A 20590-nucleotide genomic window follows, 5' to 3' on the forward strand; every position below is an offset into this window, starting at 1 on the left:
GAGGTGGACATTTTAAAGGCAGACTAACAGATCTTTGAGGGTCAGAATTCTAGCTGATAGACAGGTGTTCAAATACTTATTTGCAGCTGTATCATACAAATAAATAGTTTAAAAATCATATATTGTGATTTCTGTTTTTTTTTTTTTTTAGATTATGTCTCTCACAGTGGACATGCACCCACGATGACAATTTCAGACCCCTCCATGATTTCTAAGTGGGAGAACTTGCAAAATAGCAGGGTGTTTAAATACTTATTTTCCTCACTGTGTATGTAGATTCACACTGAAAGCATCAAAAGTATGAATTAACACATGTGGAATTATATATGGAATTATATACATAACAAAAAAGTGTGAAACAACTGAAAATATGTCATATTGTAGGTTCTTCAAAGTAGCCACCTTTTGCTTAGATTACTGCTTTGCACACTCTTGGCATTCTCTTGATGCCTACTTTGAAGAACCTACAATATGACATATTTTCAGTTCACTTTTTTGTTATGTATATAATTCCACGTGTTAATTCACATTCACAAAATTAAATAATTTTTGTATCTATTTAATTTAATGTAATACATTTTATTTCTGCAAATTTTATGAACATTTTTACCCAATTTAATCAAAATTATAAAACAGTGTATTGAATTTATTAGATTTATTCTATTTATTTTTTTTTAAGATAAACTGTTCTACTTTATTCATTCATTAATTTTCTCCCGCTTATCCGTAATTCGGGTCGCGGGGGCAGCAGTCTAAGCAGGCCCCCGCCTCCGACTGCTGCCCAATCCTCACAGCACCGTCCCTTACGGTCCCTCCTGCAGGTGGTGAGCCCACGGGAAGACTGTTCTACTTATTTCAGAATAATTTATTTACTTAAATATTTTACTTTGATAATTTATGTGGAATTGTCAGGTTACTTTTTTATACCCCTGGCATTGTTGTGTATATTTTACAGTTTAATAATAATAAAATAATAATAATAGTAATAATAAAATGCACACATGCAAGGCGGAGACTAAACAAACTTGTTTTCCGCCACTTAATACGTTCCTGGGGGAATATATCATAACTGGTTTTCTTTCTTCATATCACATAGCTGTGATTGCTTGCAGTACCGTATGTGGCGTGACACTGTTGTGTAGCAACAACTGCTACTAAATATTTTAGCAACTGTTGATCATCCTGAATGTCGGCTTGCAAGAATTTAAACCCATTCCTCAGTATGGAACAGTTTTAACTCTGGGAGGTTGGTAGGTTTTCTCACATGAACTGCTTGCTTCAGGTCCTTCCACAACATTTCTATTGAATTGAGTTAAAAATTTGGATTGACTGTTCTATTAAATTTCAATCCAATCAAATGCCGGTGGCATTTACCTGCCACAGAAGTTATGTCTACAGTTTAATCAATGACAAAAAAATATTCAGTACACGCCAAGGCTTTCACCTCCAGTGCTAGTGCTAGTGCATTATTTTTACCATTCTTATATAGTACAAATTGTATGCTTTGTGACACTGTCTCATCCCACTTTCTCTCGAGATTGAGTTCAAACAGATGTCCTGACATATCAACAGAGATCACATGTCAGACTGTCATCCAGACTATCAGCAGGTTTGGTGACAAAACAAGACTGCACACATGGAAAAACTTTTCATACCCAGAGTAATATATGGAGGTGGATCAGTGATGCTTCAGTGCTGTTTTGTGGAATGTGTCTCGTATTAAGTTTAATGGGATCAAGATCAAGTTTTCACCTATATTTATAATCACATTTTAAAGGGGACAAAAAGAGTGGGCCAAAGTTCTGCACATTATCTTATTATTCAAATCCAAGCAATGAAATAAAAGAATTATCACATTTAAAAAGAAATAAGCAGATAAACAGGAAGCCATAAACAGCAAACATTCACACCAAACGAGCTAAAATAATACTTGTTTTTATACTGGACATTTTTTTAAATGTCTATATTAAGCAAGCTGGCATAATGTTTAATAATCTCAGAGCTGGAACAATAACAAGCCAATTTTTGGAGAATGGTCAAAACTAGCTGATTAGACTAGCTCAAAACTCTAATGCTAGCTTGAAATCTTTAAATATCTTGAAATATTGTTCTAGTTGCCATTATTTTGGTTCTTTCTAGAAATAAATGCTTGAAATGAGCTAAAACCTCTTTCAGAAGCATATTACAAACTTTGAATGAGTACAAATAGGTGTATTAACCTTGTATTTTTGTGATCTAATTAAAGGAAATATTTGATGCATTTGACTTCATTCAAGATGTTTCCATTTGCTTCATTTTTTGCTGTTCAGGCTGCTGTTTGACTGCATGTGCAAAGAAAAGAAAAGAATGGCAAAAGAAAATATGTAGAACTGTGTTCTGTGAGCCAAAGAAAAACACTGAACATTTTTTTAAGTGAGACTCAAGAATGGTTTAAGGTCAGGGCTGGGGGAAGGGGTGAGAGGGAGGGAGAGGTTTGCAACTGTAAAAAAGAAAATGAAAGAAAGAATTAAAGAAAGAAAAAGGGTTTGGCCATCTCCACCCAAACCACTCTCGATACTCCCTTAGTGTTTGCTTTAGACCTGTGGGAAACCTGCATGTGTGCTATACATTTTAATCTAATATAACAAAGCTAAGGCAACAGGTCTGTACTAGACCTAGACTAGCTTAACGTTTAAACAAAAAAAACTAAACACAAATAAATCCCTCCAAATATCACGGAAGAACACAAAAGAACACAATGAACATGTCAGTGCTTATGAAAGTGTGCCTGAAACATGCTCTTTGTTGCTGTTGAGTTTGCATGGTACACGGATGGAAGAAAACACAGAGGACCTGGTAATTATATGGTGTGCGTAATGGTCCGACGTGCCGCCTTGGCATGTCTTAAACGTAAAAGACTTCAAACGGAAGTGCCAGCTGGGAGCGAAGGCACAGCACTGGCCATAATTGACCCACGCTCTGTTTTAGTGCCGCACTGCTGCCTGTCCTGAGGGAGGTACCGAGTTCATTCCGAACAGCTCAATGGAAAAATGAGAACTAGTATGAAGTATGTTATGCACCCAAGGCTAGCATTGAATTTACCCACATATACACACATTACTACTCTCCATCATACACCCCTGAGCACCCCCCCCACACACACACACACACACACACACACATACACACCACTCTCTAGATTTCAAACAAGAAGGCTTACAGCACAGCATATGTTCTGCACATGTGCACGTGTTTGCTGATTACAGTGCGATACTGTGTAACCGAGTGAATAAAACAAGCTGCGCTCGCCTGTGGAATATTCCACTCAAGGCTTTGCTGGAACATTAAAGACACATGCTCACTAAAGCTAATCAGATTAGACTTTTTCCTTGATTATCTGATGACTGTGTAGCTAGCTCTGAGGGAAAACTAACTAATAATCCCTTATACATCATATCACAATACTTACCAGAACACAGCACATTCACTGAATGAAAGGCATGTTATATTTAAATACTCAATGTAAGCTAATCATGAATCAAGCATTACTTAGCTTGCTGAGAGCTGGTTATTAAAAATGCTAATAGTGTCAATCCAAGCAGAGAATTAAGCAAATTTTATACATCGACTTGAAAATGTATTGAGCAAACGAAAACATGTCAAATCTCTTGCAACATGATTGGTTCAAGAGCTGTGTGTTAAAAAAGAATATCTTGAATGAAAACAATTGATTTGTCTCCTGAATAAGGTCAGGAGAATCCCAAACTGCATACCAGTACAATAAAACTGTATGTGAAGACACACTGTAATGGACATTCAGTCAATTAACAGACAAAGATCAAAAACATAGTGTCATCCCGATCTACAACATTTAGCCTGTAACCTTTTATGTAATTACATTATGTCCCCCTACTTGTTCATCTGCTACTTCCAAAACCACCATCGAGCTCTCCTGTGTTATACAACAGCTATCTTTTTCAATCCAATCAAATGCCGGTGGCATTTACCTGCCACAGAAGTTATGTCTACAGTTTTAATCAATGACAAAAAAATATTCAGTACACGCCAAGGCTTTCACCTCCAGTGCTAGTGACCCCTTTGGTATAAATCAAACAAGATTAAACGTATCCAATGGCTTAAACACTCCGGATTCCGGTCGGGAACACTCCGGACCTGCCCCAGTTCAATGATTTGCTCCTATAATACATAATCCTTTCCTCACACTCTAAAAGAGTTTGACAGCCACTCTGGAAAAATGACCCCATACTGCCAAAAAAACACAAAATGTCTGGCATACTACTAAAATATTTACCTTGCGAATCCCTGGAAAAACCAAAACAATAAAAACCATCACAGGAACCTGATTAATGATGTCCTAATGGTCCTACTGGTGTCCAGAAAACACCAACATGTGATCTACAAGTTGCCAAAGCTGGTCTATTGTTGTGTCTATTATTCACTAGACACAACATTGCTACCTGTAGAAGGCAACAGATTACCCATAAAGGAACCATTTCAGTTTCCATCAGTCCCATTAGAACCTTTAATGAATTCTTAAATTCAATAGTCTAGAGTTTTTTATTAGTTGAAGTCTAATATCAGTATCATATTAATGGTAACTTATTATACATTTTCAATTCATGATTTGTTTTTCACTTGAGAGAAACATACAGTTCATCCAGGCTTTCAAAACTGAACTAACTTTCTTTCGGCCTCTCCCATTAGGGGTCGCCACAGCGGATCATCCGTATTCATGATCCGCATGTTCGATTTGGTACCGGTCCCAAGCCCGGATAAATGGGGAGGGTTGCGTTAGGAAGGGCATCCAGCGTTAAAACAAAAAAAGAAAGAAAGAAAGAAAGAAAGAAAGAAAGAAAGAAAGAAAGAAAGAAAGAAAGAAAGAAAGAAAGAAAGAAAGAAAAGGTGACTAACACAAACTGCTAGTTTAGCTAGCGACATGTAATTAAAATAGAGTATTTTATAAAAGGTTACACTAAGCTTGCATTGGATATCCAATCTGCCAAATCTTCTTACTTTGAACACTAACTATATGGGCGTAGCTTATTTTGGACAAGAAGATTGGACTAAACAAATAACTTCATTCAAGCCTGAAAATTGTAGTGAATATTCCTGTTAGTTCAGCTCAGTTTAAAAGGACCTTATAACCACATAAATATCTAGCGAAAACATTTTGCAGTTGCACTTTTCTACAGTAACGTTAGCTACATGAAAGACTAGCTTATTTCCCCCAGTCTTCATTTCTCGTAGTTTCTTAGGAATTGATGACGCATTGTGCAGATCATGTTTACGTACATTAAACTAAAACTTAAGTCTAAAACGACCGTTGACCAAAGGCAGAAATGTAGCCCACTGGCCTAATTCATGAGAACACTTGACATACTGTTGTACAGATGAATACTGCCAGGTTCTCAGGCCAAACAGGTTGTACTCGGCTTCAGATGTCGTCAGGGTTTCTCATGTGGTGAATATGCATTTTTTTCCTTGGAGGTTAAAAAAAACATGGTGGAGATTCAGCCGGACTCGTTTTTGAAGTAAGCTGAAAAACCCCATGCTTGACGTGTGCATACACACAGCGCACAAGCCTGCAAATAATTGTAAACCAGCTCCACTGGCTCCACTCCACCCAAACCCATGCCACCATGTCTCAAGGAAGTGGTGGTATACTTTTTATCATGAACAGCTCTCTTGTCCACTTTTTATCCAGAATTTACTTCTACCTAGGATGTTTTTATACATGTAGCCTACAACTTTTTGTTGTCTGAAGCTTTTATCTATATACATGGACGTTTGGGGGGAAAAAATGGGTGAAAAGACAACAGAGTTTCACTATAAACTTTTTTAGTGGAACTCAAAAAACTACAGACTTAACTGGACTTTTCTAGCATTTTCTTGTCTGTTGGTCACCAAAAAGCTAATAAGGAAGGAAACAGAATTTATTTCGAGATTTGGAGCATTAAATAAAGTCTGCACAAAATGTCTCATTGCTGTGGTTTGACTCAGTATGGTGCTACATTTCCTTTCTAAAACAGGAAGCGAGAGATATTTTGTGGTACACTGCAATAACTTCTCATCTAGTCAACACTTACGATCTTATTTCTAGCCATAAAAATCTTATTGATCTCATTTTAAGAATAAAATTTTATTTAAGAGCAGATTGTGTAAAATTATTAGGATTGTTTTAAGATTATTTATCTTTTTTCTTACTTAGTTAATAAAGTTTTAAATTCGTTATTTGACCTGCAAATTGAGCTTAATTACTATTAGAGACATCATTTGAGGCCTTGTATCTTTTAAAACTTTATTTTAGCTGTACACAGTTATGAAAAATGCTCAATAATCACATTCTTATGTGAATGACTTCATTAGTATTATTTTTTCCAAATGCTTTTTTAATGTCAACACATTTATTTACAACCTAATAAATTATAAGACTCGGCATTATTAAGTCACAACAGTTTTAATACTTTGTTCTTTATAAAGAGTATTTATGGCTTTTTACTAAGTCGTTTTACTAAGTCTAAGTCGTTCAAACTTAGTAAACTTTTTACTAAGTTTGATTTCAGTTTCTCATGTTAAATATCTTTCAGTGTTCAGTAAAAATTACATACATTCAATATGTTTTATGTTGCTATAAGTTTAAGTATTTTGAGAAGCAGAAAGCAATGATTTCGCTTTGTTTTTGCATCGTAACTACTTCGTGTTACATGACAGTCTTCATTTGAATAAAAAATTGTTGAATGATTAATAATATGAATATGAATGAATAATTGAACATTAATGCGTGATCTTGATTTTAATAGTGATCGTGTTTTTAGTTTAAAAGCTTTGTCTTATTTTAAGACAGAATATATTCTGTCTTAAAATAATGACGAAAAAATATTTTTTAAGATCTTTTCACAGAAATTAAGAAAAGCAAACTGTTTAAAAAGTTATTAACAAGCTAGTATTAAGACAACATTTTGTTCTTTTCTAAAGTCTAGGTATGTTTTCTTATTTCAAGAAATCTTAACAAGTATAATTATCTTACTGTACTGTCAGATCATTCGATTTGTTTTTAGTCTGTATCTTCTTGAACCATGCATTTATTTATAATATTTAGAAGGTTATTTCTTTGCAGTGTAGCTTTTTAGATACCAACATGATCATGACATCTTGCTCTGAACAGTCCTAAGACGCACCTCTGAAGAGCGACTGTGACCACATACAAATTCCATTTTTACTGCTTCTAACCACGATTACCGCTAACAAGCTCTACTGTAAAACAGGAAATGTCCCCGGGGTTGGGACCTACACTTCCCACATTTTAACCGGACGGTCACAAAGTCACGACTAGATAAAAATCAGCAAAAATTATTTTCAAATAAGAAATAAATGACAGTATCAATGCATACACTCCTATAAGCATCTGTAACATCAAGAGTGAAAAACAGTGCGAGTTCATTTACAGTTAAATCGATATATGACTAATAAAATAGTTTTTTAAATACTATAAACACAGTGTTTATTATTTACTGGGCTGAATCCATGTTCTAATACTAATCCCTTTGTCTGGCATGGGAAATGACTTTCTGTACTAGTGATTAATGAGCAGCAGAATGATTATTGCAGAACATTAAACAGTGATTTTATAAGCTTTGTTTGTTGCAGTTTCTGGCAGAACAAACCATGAGCGTTTTACTGATTACAATCTTTCATTTTGGCTTTCTTAATATTCAAACCCTAGAAGCTATTCAAGAATTAATTTATTAAAGACAGACAAAGAGAGAATACAAAAAAAAGAGAGAGCAGTCAAGTAATATAAAGTCGTACACAGTCGACCCTGTAAATCACGTCTCAACGTCACTGAACCATTTTCTTCTCCTCTAAACGTAGACACAAGAGTCTGTTTAGTGCAGCCCCAGGAGCCAGAAGTGTTTACTTGCTTTGCTCAATGTGTTCTGCATTCATAAATGCGTGTTTGAGGTGAGAAATGTCCAGACTCCGACTGGCCTCCTTAACCTGACCCCTAATCCATCATAAAGCTGCTGTGCTCAAACGTACTTCACATTAATGCTCGGTAGAGTCTGTAGAGCTTATACTACTGCATGTGGCTGTGGATATTCTACATTTATTCTGTGTTTTTATGCATTAAAATCTAATCTAAAGTAGCATTTTACAGAATTTACCACACAGAATTAGTCAACAATTAGATCTAAAATGTACATTAAATTAGCTTTCTACAGGCACTTCTTGTCGTTTATTGCATATGACAAATACAAGCACATGAAAATATATTATGTACCACAATATAACATACGGCCACAAGCTCGTGTACACGTGACCATGCTGAACCTCAAATTCCAGATTTAGTCCCCATTTACTGTTATACCAACCTCCACTCTTCTGGGAAGGTTCTCCACTAGATTTTGGGGCACGGCTGTGGGGATTTGTGATCATTCAGCCACAAGAGCATTAGTGTGGTCAGGCAATGATGTTTGACGTGAATGTCTGATGTGCCATCTGTGTTTCCAGTTTATCCCAAAGTTATTCAGTAGGGGTTGAGGTCAGTGCTTGTGCAGAACACTGGAGTTCATTCACTCTATTCTTAACACACCATGTGTACATGAAGCTCACTTTGTGCACAGGGCCGCTGTTGTGCTGGAACAGGCTTGGGCTTCTTTATTGCTTTGAAGTGATATTGTAATTCTACAACATATAAAGACGTTCTATACATTTGTGTGCTTTCAACTTTGTGGTTTAAGTTTGGAGAAAAGGCACAAAGGGGGGTGAGGGTCACAAGCCCATTCAGAGATATTTTAGTTATATAGTCTACAGAAAAACTTGAAAGCACTGAAACACTTTCAAACCTACAACTTGCACTGTCTTGTGGTCTAATGAGACCAAATCCAAACCTGCTCTTGACTGACATCTGTATGTTTGATCAAAAAAAATACACACGAGAGAAAAGCTGCCTTGAGGCATTGTGGCCTATTCTAATACATGCTGCCAATAATTGTGAATTTGACTGTATAAGAGAAACTTGGAATATGTCCTGTTACTGCAAGTCATGAACGGATCAAGAAACGCCTCCGTCAAGATTCCATCACTGGAACTCTACTGAATGCCAAACCAATTTTTGTCCTGGTATGAATGTAAACTGCATCATAATGCAGTGATTTCTGGGAAGGTTCTTCACTGATATTGATAATGATATTGCTAATAAATGATCTAAAGCCTATCTTAGTACTGTAGATGTGGTCCAAACAGGGAAATACTTCAGTGCTAGAAACAGGTAGCTAGCAAATGCTGGTAAGCTAATTTGCTAGTTACAGTGTATTTGTAAAGTCTCTTCATCCGTTGAATTGTTAGAGATCGTTATTAAAGTGCTACAATAAATAAAATGCGTGAAAGTCATTGGTTGGTTTGTTGAGTTGATTTTTGCTCCTGGTTGGAGCGTTGTTTTGAACTTGTTTTGATTGGCACCAGCATACAGATCAGCATCAGTTTAACAGCAAGCAGAACATTTAGAGAGGAATAAATGATGTAATAATCCCCAGACTCGAACTCGCCACAACACACGTGACCTTATTTGCACATTTTTTTTTTTTATAGTTGAAAAAAAGGTTTTGGGATCATGATAATTGTAATAGATATTAATCAGTGTTTGACTCATTAATATCCTTCTATTAATAGATCAGTGTGCTGAAAGTCACATTAGAGTCTTTTTACATAAACTGGGGTGATTAAGTAAAGAGTCTTGTAATAAAAATGATAATAGGAAAATTATAGCATTAATAAATCATAGTCCTTTGGATACTTAAGTACATTTGAAGACAAATACTTTTTTGTACTTTTACTTTTACTGGAGTCACATTTTACTAAGTGGATCTATTTTAACTCAAGTACTTTGTCCACCACCACTGCATATGAGTGTGATGTCAGGTGTCCACCAGATTAAATCCCTATTACATAAGGGCTGTAATAGGGATTACAGCCCTTATGAGCACCCACTTCATTATAAAGGGTGAAAACTTTCTCTTATAAAGGCCCACAGTTATGGAACAACCTTCCAATCAGTGTTCGGGACTCAGACACAGTCTCAGTGTTCAAGTCGAGATTGAAAACCTATTTATTTAGTCAAGCCTTTTATCAGTAGATTTTTCTTATGTAAAGGCTCAGATCTGGAGGGAACATGGATATAGAGTGTTTGGTGAACTGGGATATTTGTATACTGTCGTCCCCTCACATTTACACGTTCACTCGGGTTTGTTGATGGTGGTGTGGTGGGTCGTCTCTTATCCCAGAGATCCCTCATGTCTGTGTTACCTTCTGGTTCTCCCTTTTAGTTATGCTGCCATAGCGAGTCTTGCCAGAGTCCAAACTGCACAGTGATGTTAACTTTCATACAACAATAACGACACATAATAATCCATATCCTTCTCTTCCTGTCACCCTCTTCTCTCTCTCTTTCTCGCTCTCTCTCTCTCTCTCTCTCTCTCTCTCTCTCTCTCTCTCTCTCTCTCTCGATAAACATGCTCCTGAGGTTCCAGTGACCCCTGTTCCTGCCCCTCTTTCCTCCGCGGATCTTCCCACTTCGTCCGGGCCTGCCTCTGGATAGTGTTCTCTTTGACTGGAGGCCACTCTGTGCAGCTTGGGACGGTTTCTCATCAACACCTTGGGTGGTTCCATGAAATTCTGGAGTAAGAAAGGGCGCTTTGAGGTTTTGGATTTGGACTGTAGTTGATGTCAACAGTCTGCTACATTGACTCAGGACTACAGTTTGCTTCTGATCACCATCACTGCAACCCAGATGAGGATGGGTTTAGTCTTGAGTCTGGTTTCTCTCATGGTTTCTTCCTTATGCCATCTCGGGGGGAGTTTTCCCTTTACCACAGTCGCCACCGGCTCGCTCATCAGAGAAAAACTTAGACTTATAAAGAACATCTTATTCATTTTTATCACCACATTATCTGTGTAAAGCTGCTTTGAGACAATGTTCATTGTTAAAAGCCCTATACAAATAAAAATGAATTGAATTAAAATGTAGCACCACATGTGGACTAAACATGATCTCTATCTTGAGTTGTGCCGACTACATGACTGAACCCCTACAGTATTTTTGATCTAAATGGCCACAAATGTTTCACAGCATGTCCACTCTGTGGGATTCGCTCTAAACTTTTTAAACACACCACATAGAACGGTTCAGGAACTGAAATGAACTTAAGTGACCCATACATTGCAACTAGGAAGACATTCTGGCGTATTACACCCACACAGAGGGTTCCCTAACTCACTCATTTGAGCTGGGTGGTGAGGGGTATAAATAGTGGAAGAGGCATTTTAACATGGGCCTGAAGCCCACAGAGCTGCTCCACCCAAGACTTTTAAATACACCCAACCTACACTGCCACTTGCTCTCTCACTCACACACACATCTTACACCCACTCTGCTTTCTCCATCTATTCTTAAAGTTGGAGAGGAAATCTTGTGCAAATCCACTGCCTGCTGTCTCCACTTCTTCCTTTACTCCGCTTCAATTACACCTGAGTCATGTTCTGTCTCTACACAGTCAGTCTTCTCACCTCCTCCATCCTTCAGTGATAACTATACATTAGGGCACACCTCAATCACAGCGTTGTCTTCTGGCCCGTTTCTTTAAAAAGACACACATTGCAGGATTAGCGACTATAAAAAGCTAAAGAAATGCACATTCTAAAAGAAACTAATAATAAAATCCCAGGACGATACACAGTGAAAACTAAAGTGGAACAAAAAACATGCTGTGTTATAAACTCTGCAATCTGTCCGCACAATATCCTGCACCTCTTATACGTTCATCAGGATGGTGGCAAGTTTCTAAAACACAATTGTGAGGAAAGTAAAGTGCTTTATACTTGTGAAATAGTGAAAATCTTTCTTTGCATATCCCAGAGATATTTGGATGCGAGGGAATTAGCACAGGATCAGCCATGATACAGTGCCCCTAGAAGAGATACAGCTTGGCAACACCAGGGCTTAAACCCCCGACCTGATCAGTAATGCAGAGCTTTAGCCACTGAGATACCACCTCCTCTACTGTATGTGTGCTTCCATACACCAGGTTTCGAATAAAAAGAAACCCTTTAAACTTTTCGAAACCATTTTTAAACGTAGGGTTGCTGCATTTCAGTCATTCAGGTATTCATTGGTTTTCGGTAACCACTTTATACTGGCCAGTGAATCCTGAGCATGCAAGCTGGGAAAACACCCAAATTGTAGCATGTTTTTAAAAGTTTGGAGAAAACTAAAAAACGCAGAAAAAAAACCCTCACAGGCAGCTGAAGACTATTAGAAATGCAACATAGACACTGAGAACTAAAGATCAAACCAAAGAACCTGGAGTTAAAGATCATTCATTTGGAATAACCTTCAATAATCCATATTTAAATATCCACATTATTTCATATATCTGTTTTCCACTCATATTTTTTGGAATCCTGCATGTAAAATAAGCTTCATTACTTGTTTAGCCCAATGACTGTGTGCCCTGTGTGGCTCTACTTAGGCGGATGAAGGAATCTTGGCTAGTGTTGTTTTACAAGGACATTGACTATGAGGATAATAATGATAATAATGTCAATAATTTGGACAAAATAATAGTAAATATTTATCACTATAGTGTAGTATATAATCAATAATTATTAATAAGACAGACAGACAGACAGACAGACAGACAGACAGACAGACAGACAGACAGATAGATAGATAGATAGATAGATAGATAGATAGATAGATAGATAGATAGATAGATAGATAGATAGATAGATAGATAGATAGATAGATAGATAGATAGATAGATAGATAGAACTTTTTTTGTCATTGCATAGTACAGGTACAAAGCAACGAAATGCAGTTTGGCATCGGAAGTGCAAAAAGTAGCAATCGTGCAAATAGTGCAGATAAATATGTAGCATATGTACAGCATGTAATATATATATATATATATATATATATATATATATATATATATATATATATATATATATATATATATATATAAATATATATATATATATATATATATATATATATATATATATATATATATATATATATAAATATAAAAAGTTATATACAGTGTTTTTTTTACAGTGCTGTGGTGAAGGTGTTCTATGGCAGGTAGTTGGGTGACAGTGATGCGTCGGGCGAGTTTGAACATCGTTTGCAGGGCCAGAAAAGATCCTCAGAGATGTGAACTCTCAAGAACTTAAAGCTGGAGACTTGCTCTACCTCAGTTCCATTGATGTAGACTGAGAAATGTCTCCTGCTGTTAGATTTCCGAAATGAGCTCTTTAGTCTTCGTGGCATTTAGGGTCAGGTTGTTGATGGCACACCATGCTGTCAGGCTCAGCTCTCTTCCCCGTAGGCCGATTCGTCGTTGTTGCTGATCTGATTGACCATGATGGTGTCATCTGCATACTTGATGAAGATGTTATACAGAGGAGCACAGTCGTGGGTGAACAGGGAGTAGAGTAGTGGGCTCAGAACACAGCCCTGTGGGATGCCAGTGTTCAGAACGAGGGTTGAGGATACCTGTTTTCCCAACCGGCAGCAGGATAAAATATGCGTCCCAAGTCACCCAAGGCATGGGAGCATTTCATATTAAACGCAAGAAAGGAAACTGTAGCCTGCAAGTGATGCAAAGTGGAGCTTGTGTTGGAAGGAAGTACCACAGTGATGCACGTGAACATGAAAAGAAAACACACTGGTGTCATGGATGAAGGTAAAACATCAGCACGTGAAAATGGTACAGTTTAGTGAAGTGCTACTGTGTAAACGTTTTGCTAATTTCTGGACAGTCGCACGCGAGTCACGAAAGGACAGATCTGGTGCGACTGCATCAGGTTGCGCAATCAGCTCGCTCACGACATCGTGATGATTCAATTAAAACGTTGCGAACAAACACTAAATCTAGAAGCAGCAAATAACAGCAGCAGTAAACGATTATGAATGGAATGCGTATGAATTTGTATACCAATGTCAATTTTTTTTTCCTTTTTTTTTTATGCCTGTTATTTTGCTGTGTTTCAGCATTCCATTCTCTTTTTATAGCATTCGTCTACTAACAGTAAACTTATCTGTTCTCAAATGTGTTTTACTGCGACTTTAATATACTTTCAAACACTTGTTTTCAATGTTTGCCTATTTAATGTATGCATATATCATTTAATTATTATACAAATTTTAATTAATGATATTCTCTAGATGCTTTTATCTTCACAACTAAACAAAATATCTGTGTATTTTTTAAACAAATTTTTTTATATTTTTTTTTTTAAATGGTTGGCATCTTGCAATTTGCAATTATCATTGTTTTACACAAATTGCTTCACCTTTCATACTCAAATGCTGTTTATTTTTTATTAAAGAAACAACCCAACATGAGTGAATTTGTTCACTCAAAGGAAAAATCACATATCAATAAATACCCTGAATTAAATTTTATATACTTATTAGGGAAAATATCTAATAAAAAAGGCATATTTTTTAAACTGATTAACTTCAAAAATAGACATATGTGGATGTAAATCTCCATAACAGGGCGATGCGATTCGCATAAAACGTTGTTTTAATGTATGGAATCACAGCGAAATGATACATTAAGATAAGATCAAATAACCCTTAATTCTTCTCACGGTGGGAAAATTTCGATTTCACAGCGGCAAAGAAAAAATGTGTAAAGATTAAAGACACATATTAAGCAGCTACGATACAATGCAATACAATTCACCACTATTATGATGCAGTGTGATCCAAATTCACTTTGATTCAAAACAATACGATGCAATGGAAAAAAAAAAAGATGCTATAGAACGCAATATGGTACTGATATTTTCCACTTTTATTTCTTTGGTTTAGACAGACAGCAAATCACTTTGCTTTTTTGCTTTTGTAGTGCAAAGAAAAAAAGTAATTGATTAAATAAAACCAGGAAGTTACAGCTCTACCTCTGCCATGTTAATCTGTATTCTATGCAACTCTCAGGACACGCCTCGGCCTCCGAAGTGTCGCAATGCATCATGTTCACGTAGCAGCAGCGGTGCTGAGAGAAAGCGATCGAGAAACGGTTTAGCGAGAAGAAATCAATCAACATATTAAATAATACTCGCTTTCTAAAAAATAAAAGTATGGCGCATAAGATTATTCCAATATGGCACTGGTGCTCATCCATTTCCCAGCTGCCACAATTAGATTGGATATTAATTCAAACAGTGTCAATTTTCCTACCTGCTTTCGAGAAATAAATGTTTTCCTGCATAGTAATTACTAAAGCACAAAAGAAAGAGGAAATATGATGGCCAAAGGAAAATAACTTATTTAGCACTAGAGCGATATCAATAATAGATTCTTAATCCGTTTTTGTAATTTGTGGGCCAACAGAGAGAATGGAAACAAAAAACGGTCATACAAAGCACCTTCGGTGATCAAGACTAACATCATTAACGATGATATGCTGTTAAGTGAATGGAAACTGCATGCGCCAACATCAAAATCCAGAAGCTCTTTAAGGGAACATTCTGATACTGTAGCCGAGAAGAACACACATCACTGTGTCATTATTAAGGAAACAAAACAGAATCTCATGGTCTAGAAATGTGGTACTTTCCATTTTAGCAGATAATCGTTCCTCCCCTGGGCAACACTCACACAGTGTGCTGGTGCACTGGATTTTTTACTTAATCTGGATTACATAAGGAATCAAAACATAAAGCATAAAAGCTACACTGCAATAAACACAGAATTAAAGATTGATACTGGTGATAATTATATTGAATTTCATGCAGACTGGCATGTTCCCACGCTTAGGAACCATTTCCAATCCAAGACGTACAATCTGTGTTTTGTGAAAGCAAAGATTCAGGTGAATTCATAAAAAAATAAACAGAGCCACTGTTTTCCCCTCGGAGCTGAAATGTGCTCCTTTAGGAACAAGAGACTGCCAAAGTCGTTCTTACATAAACGCTTTTCAGTTGCACACATTTAATCATTTCGTGATTAAGACTTTCCCTTTAGCCATCATATTCCTCATTTCTGGCTCTTTTCTGGCTCTTTTCTGCCTCTCAGAAGTGACTATGGTGGAAAACATTTCTTGCTCAAAAGCACGTAAGAGAATTGGCACTGTTTGGAATGAAGCAGTCAAAAACACATACACCTTCACACAACTGGGAATTCATGAAAGAAAAAAATCCAAACGAATAAACTATACACTGCTTATTCATTCTGTTAAATCCATCTGTCCAATGTAGCCTGAGAAATACCTTCAGACCTGCAGTTCATTATAGAAGATGCGCTGTGGAGAATGTTGGGCTGCATAGTGAGCTCTGGAGATAAAAAATCCCATCATCATCATCATATTCATCTTAATCTTAATCATCATCATCATCATGTCCACAATTCTTCTTTTAACCCAAAAACAACACCAGCCAATATTCTTTTATCTGCCCAAGAAGAGATATACAGGGCATACTGGGCAGCCATTACAGCATGAAACTGTGAATGCATGTTGGCCTATTATTGTGATATACAAAAGAAATGCGCATGATGTTTATTAACCTTGTGCAAGTCTAGTTTGAGGACCATTTTATCACCACAGAAGATCTTTACAAAAGCAGCAATCAGATTCAGTTGTGCAGTCAGGAACTGCTTGATGGCAGTGCCAATCCTGAAAACCCTTAATGGGAACAGTGGGAGATTCAGGTGATTTTTTAAATACGTTGTAAAAGGAGGAAACCGCACATATATGGAATATTCATAATTAATTAAATTCAATGCAATTTATTTCTATTTGTAGAGCACATTTAACAATGAACATTGTCTCAAAGCAGCTTTACAGAGGTTATGAAGTTGTATAAAAGAATGTATAAGTTTAGTGCCTGTAAGTTTGTTCCTTATAACTGTACGTTTATCCCTATAGAGCAGACCAGTGGCAACTGTGGCAAAGAAAAACATCATATGATCACCACTGATCAGGTTCACTGTGTCCATCATGCCTGTTATTCACATTCACCATGTAAAATTACACTCCTTAGATGAACGAGGAAAGTGAATGAGAGAGAGAAGGTTGGATGGTGTTGGATCAGTCTTAACATTTCAGGGAGTTTTTCCTTGCCACAGGGACAAAGTTACAATTATAAGAACAAACTTTCATGCATTCTTTTATAACCACTTTATCGCTGTAGATTGTTTTAAAATGCTATACAAATAAAATTAAATATTGTTTAAATAAAACAAGCACAATGTCATTTAAAGTTGCAGTGATTAATATTGTACAGTATAACACCAAGACTACATGCTGAAAGCTCGGTGACAGTTGTGTAAAATGTAATTGTTCTGCCAATGATAGTTTTTGAGCTACAGTTTTAGAACAGCATGAAATTAATTATGCATTACTTTTCCGTCTTATCTCTTCTAGTCGCTGTTTTTGACATTTTTGAAGCGACACATCACAACACTCGGCCAATTCATCGTAATCAGCTCCATGTATGGCCACACCATGAATCCAACTACTGTTAAATTAGACTCCCAACCTTAACCAGAAGTCTGCATGCTCCCACAAGTGACCTTTGACCTTCCAAAGCGGTCTGCTGATATTTAAATTTAAACAATGATGAATTTCCTTTAAAGAAAATATATTTTCACTCTGGACCCGGTCAACAGTCTGCAGGAGAAAACATCCTGTGGTCCTGAATCCCTTTTGAATTCTTTTTGTACTGTTTATATTTTCTCAGATATCTTTGAATTGAAGCACACGACTGATGTCCCAGGTAAACATCTGGATAAAGCACATCTGTACTGGATGTAAACACTGGCTGCTTAGTTCAATAGCTGATTGTTGTAAATAATGTCATGCTTGTTCTCTGACAGTTCTGGAAGTCATCTAATAAAACTGGGTAATCAGTGATGAAATCTCGTGTGGTCTAGTTATGTCCAAATAGACGAGTGTGTTGGATTGGCAAAACCTACGAGAAACCTACAAACTCTTTTTTTTTTTATAGCTGTTTCTGATATATTGTTTGTGATAAGAAACAAAAGCTTGGTTTATTAGTTAGTATGAAATTGAATGAGAAAAGTTATGACAACAGATCAGATGTGTCAATGAACATGGAGCTTCCTTTGTTCCTCAAGTTTTATAGCTTAACTCCTGCTTTTCCTTGATGTGCACACAACTCTAAATTAAACTATATCCATTAATGGTGGCTGAGAATGACTTGGTCATCTTACCTGAGCAAACTGTGGATGAATACATTCTATTTTAGGAGTTCACCCTGCCTGATGTTCTAATAACAAAACCCCACATAGATAAAATAAGATCTAAAACATACAACCACAATTCCCAAAAAAGTTTGGACACTGTGTGAAATGTAAATGGAAAAGAATCCAATGATTAGCAAAACTCATAAACCCATATTTTATTCACAACAGAACATATAAAACGTTTAAAGTGAGAGATTGAACTATTTTAAGAAAAAAAAAAAAGGTCATTTTGAATTTGATGGCTGTAACACATGTCAAAACAGTTGAAAACAGAATTCTGGAAAAAGTAAATGTTTTTTAAAGTAGTTTTTTAACAGTTGAAGAAACAATTTGCAGCTAATTAGATTCATTCACAACAGATCAGTAAAATGATTGGGTCTAAATAGTGTATCTTAGAGAGGTAGAGTCTTTCAGATAAAGATGGGTAGAGCTTCACCAATCTGTGAAAGACTGTCTACAAATGGTGGAACAGAATATTTCAGAATAATTTTCCTCAACATAAAATTGCAAAACATTGATTTTCTCACCATTGACACTACAGTAATACCATCAAAAGGCCTTGCACGTTTGAGTAAGACAATGCTAACTGCAAACTACATCTATTACAATAGCATGACTTTGTAATAGAAGAGTCTGGGTGCTGAACGGCCTGCAGTCCAGACCTGAAACACTGAAAACATGAAAACATTTGGCACATCTTGAAACGAAAGATACAACAAAGGACACCCAGAACTATTGAGCAGCTAGAATCCCATGTTGCTGATACAGACACACGTGGGACAACATTCCTCTCCCAAAACTTCATCAACTGATCTCCTTAGTTCCCAGATGTTTGACAAAAGACATGATGTTACACAGTGGAAAAAATGTTAAAATGGTATATTTTCTCAGTTTGAACATATGTTCTATTCTAAATAAAACTATGTTCTTTTCTAAATCAAATATGGGTTTATGAGATTTAAAAATCATTGTCCCAACTTTTTTGGAATTGGGGTTGTATGAAGCTATGCATTAGGGGAATTTGTCCAGTAGGTCGGAATTCCTGATTATTATTTTTACACGTGGCACAACTCACATGAAAAGGCCTGAGAAGTAAAACCAAGGAGCCCAAGAAGATTAAGTAGATGATTCAAAGCAGGAAATGGAGCAGAGCAGGAGATCTCCAGTCCCTAGGAGCTCATATTACTACATGAGTCAATGCCTAATCTAAAAGTATAAACACATGCAGGTCGAATGAATGGAATTTATTACTACTGAACTTATATAGCGTTTCTAAAACTGTATGAGTGTTTTTTTTTTTCTTATACTCCTGATGATTTGCTGTGTGCACACTGTGTTAATGTAGACACTGGACTGGGCTGGTTTGGACTGGAGTATATTTTTTTGTTTTGGTTTTTCTTATCTATGCCACCATGCTCGAGCACATGCCGTGTTGCTTGATTGTGACTTTATTAAAGGCCAATAATCACCAATTTAAAAGCCAGGCTGTCAAAACCGTTTACAGGGGAACTCTTGTACTATAACGCTGGTTGTTAAGTAATAAACATTCGGTGTTAAAGTCTGGCAGGTCTTTGATAAAGCAGAGTACACAAAACAGACAACAAAATAATGCTGAAGCCATGCTGAAGAATTTTGTGGAAACATGTTGTACCATAAAAAGAACTGTTGCTTGAGATGGTTTCTATGGGAAAAAAAAGACTTGGAAAATGTTTGTACACTTAAATACATTTTTAAAAAGAGTTTTCTGGATTTCATTTTCTTCCCCCCAGAAAATTCAGGTTTCTGATTAGACATGAGGATCGTTTTTTCATCTCTACCGAAACACTAAGCAGAATAGAACTGACATTTCCTGTACTAGCTTCACTAGAAAGAGACAGGTGGGGTTTATGAGATATAAATACACACACACATACGATAGGTTTAGCTGAAGCACGCCATGTCTGGGCCTCTGGGGTCCGATTCTCGAACACACAGCAGAACAAGCAGATGCTCTTTTGAAGATCTACAGTGAACTTTTTCTCATGCCAAAAATTTCCAATCACAAACTAAACACACATGGACTGGCCAAAAGTCCTGCTTCTTTCTTTAACAACACCTAGTGTTCTGTGATTCTGAGACACTGGATCTCTGGTAGTTACAGTGATTAATACAGGGTATTTATACTATTCCGTTACCTGATATGTAAAAAGGATATGAGCCACAGTGTGCCAGTATATAAAAATATTGCATGGCAGAGGTGGATTATCTCCTGCACAATCTGGGGTGTGTTTGTACCATTTATACGCCAGCTTCTTTAACACTTACAACTCTAAA

The 20590-nt window shown here is 36.6% G+C and overlaps 2 protein-coding genes and 1 long non-coding RNA gene across 3 annotated transcripts in view; 1 reads left to right on the forward strand and 2 right to left on the reverse strand.

The window, feature by feature from the left end:
- Positions 1 to 20590, forward strand: part of LOC310722588 (uncharacterized protein) — a 478020-nt gene that overhangs the window by 130049 nt on the left and 327381 nt on the right. The gene's annotated exons all lie outside the window — the stretch shown is intronic.
- usta (uronyl 2-sulfotransferase a) overlaps positions 1 to 20590 on the reverse strand; it is an 84879-nt gene that overhangs the window by 53400 nt on the left and 10889 nt on the right. The gene's annotated exons all lie outside the window — the stretch shown is intronic.
- Positions 9113 to 12687, reverse strand: LOC310722661. The gene is made up of 2 exons (XR_014532450.1): positions 10512 to 12687; positions 9113 to 9941 (listed from the first exon to the last, which is right to left on the reverse strand). It is a non-coding gene; the product is annotated as an uncharacterized lncRNA (long non-coding RNA).

Source organism: Silurus aristotelis (assembly GCF_946808225.1).
Source record: "Silurus aristotelis genome assembly, chromosome: 29".
NCBI classification, from domain to species: Eukaryota; Metazoa; Chordata; class Actinopteri; order Siluriformes; family Siluridae; genus Silurus; species Silurus aristotelis.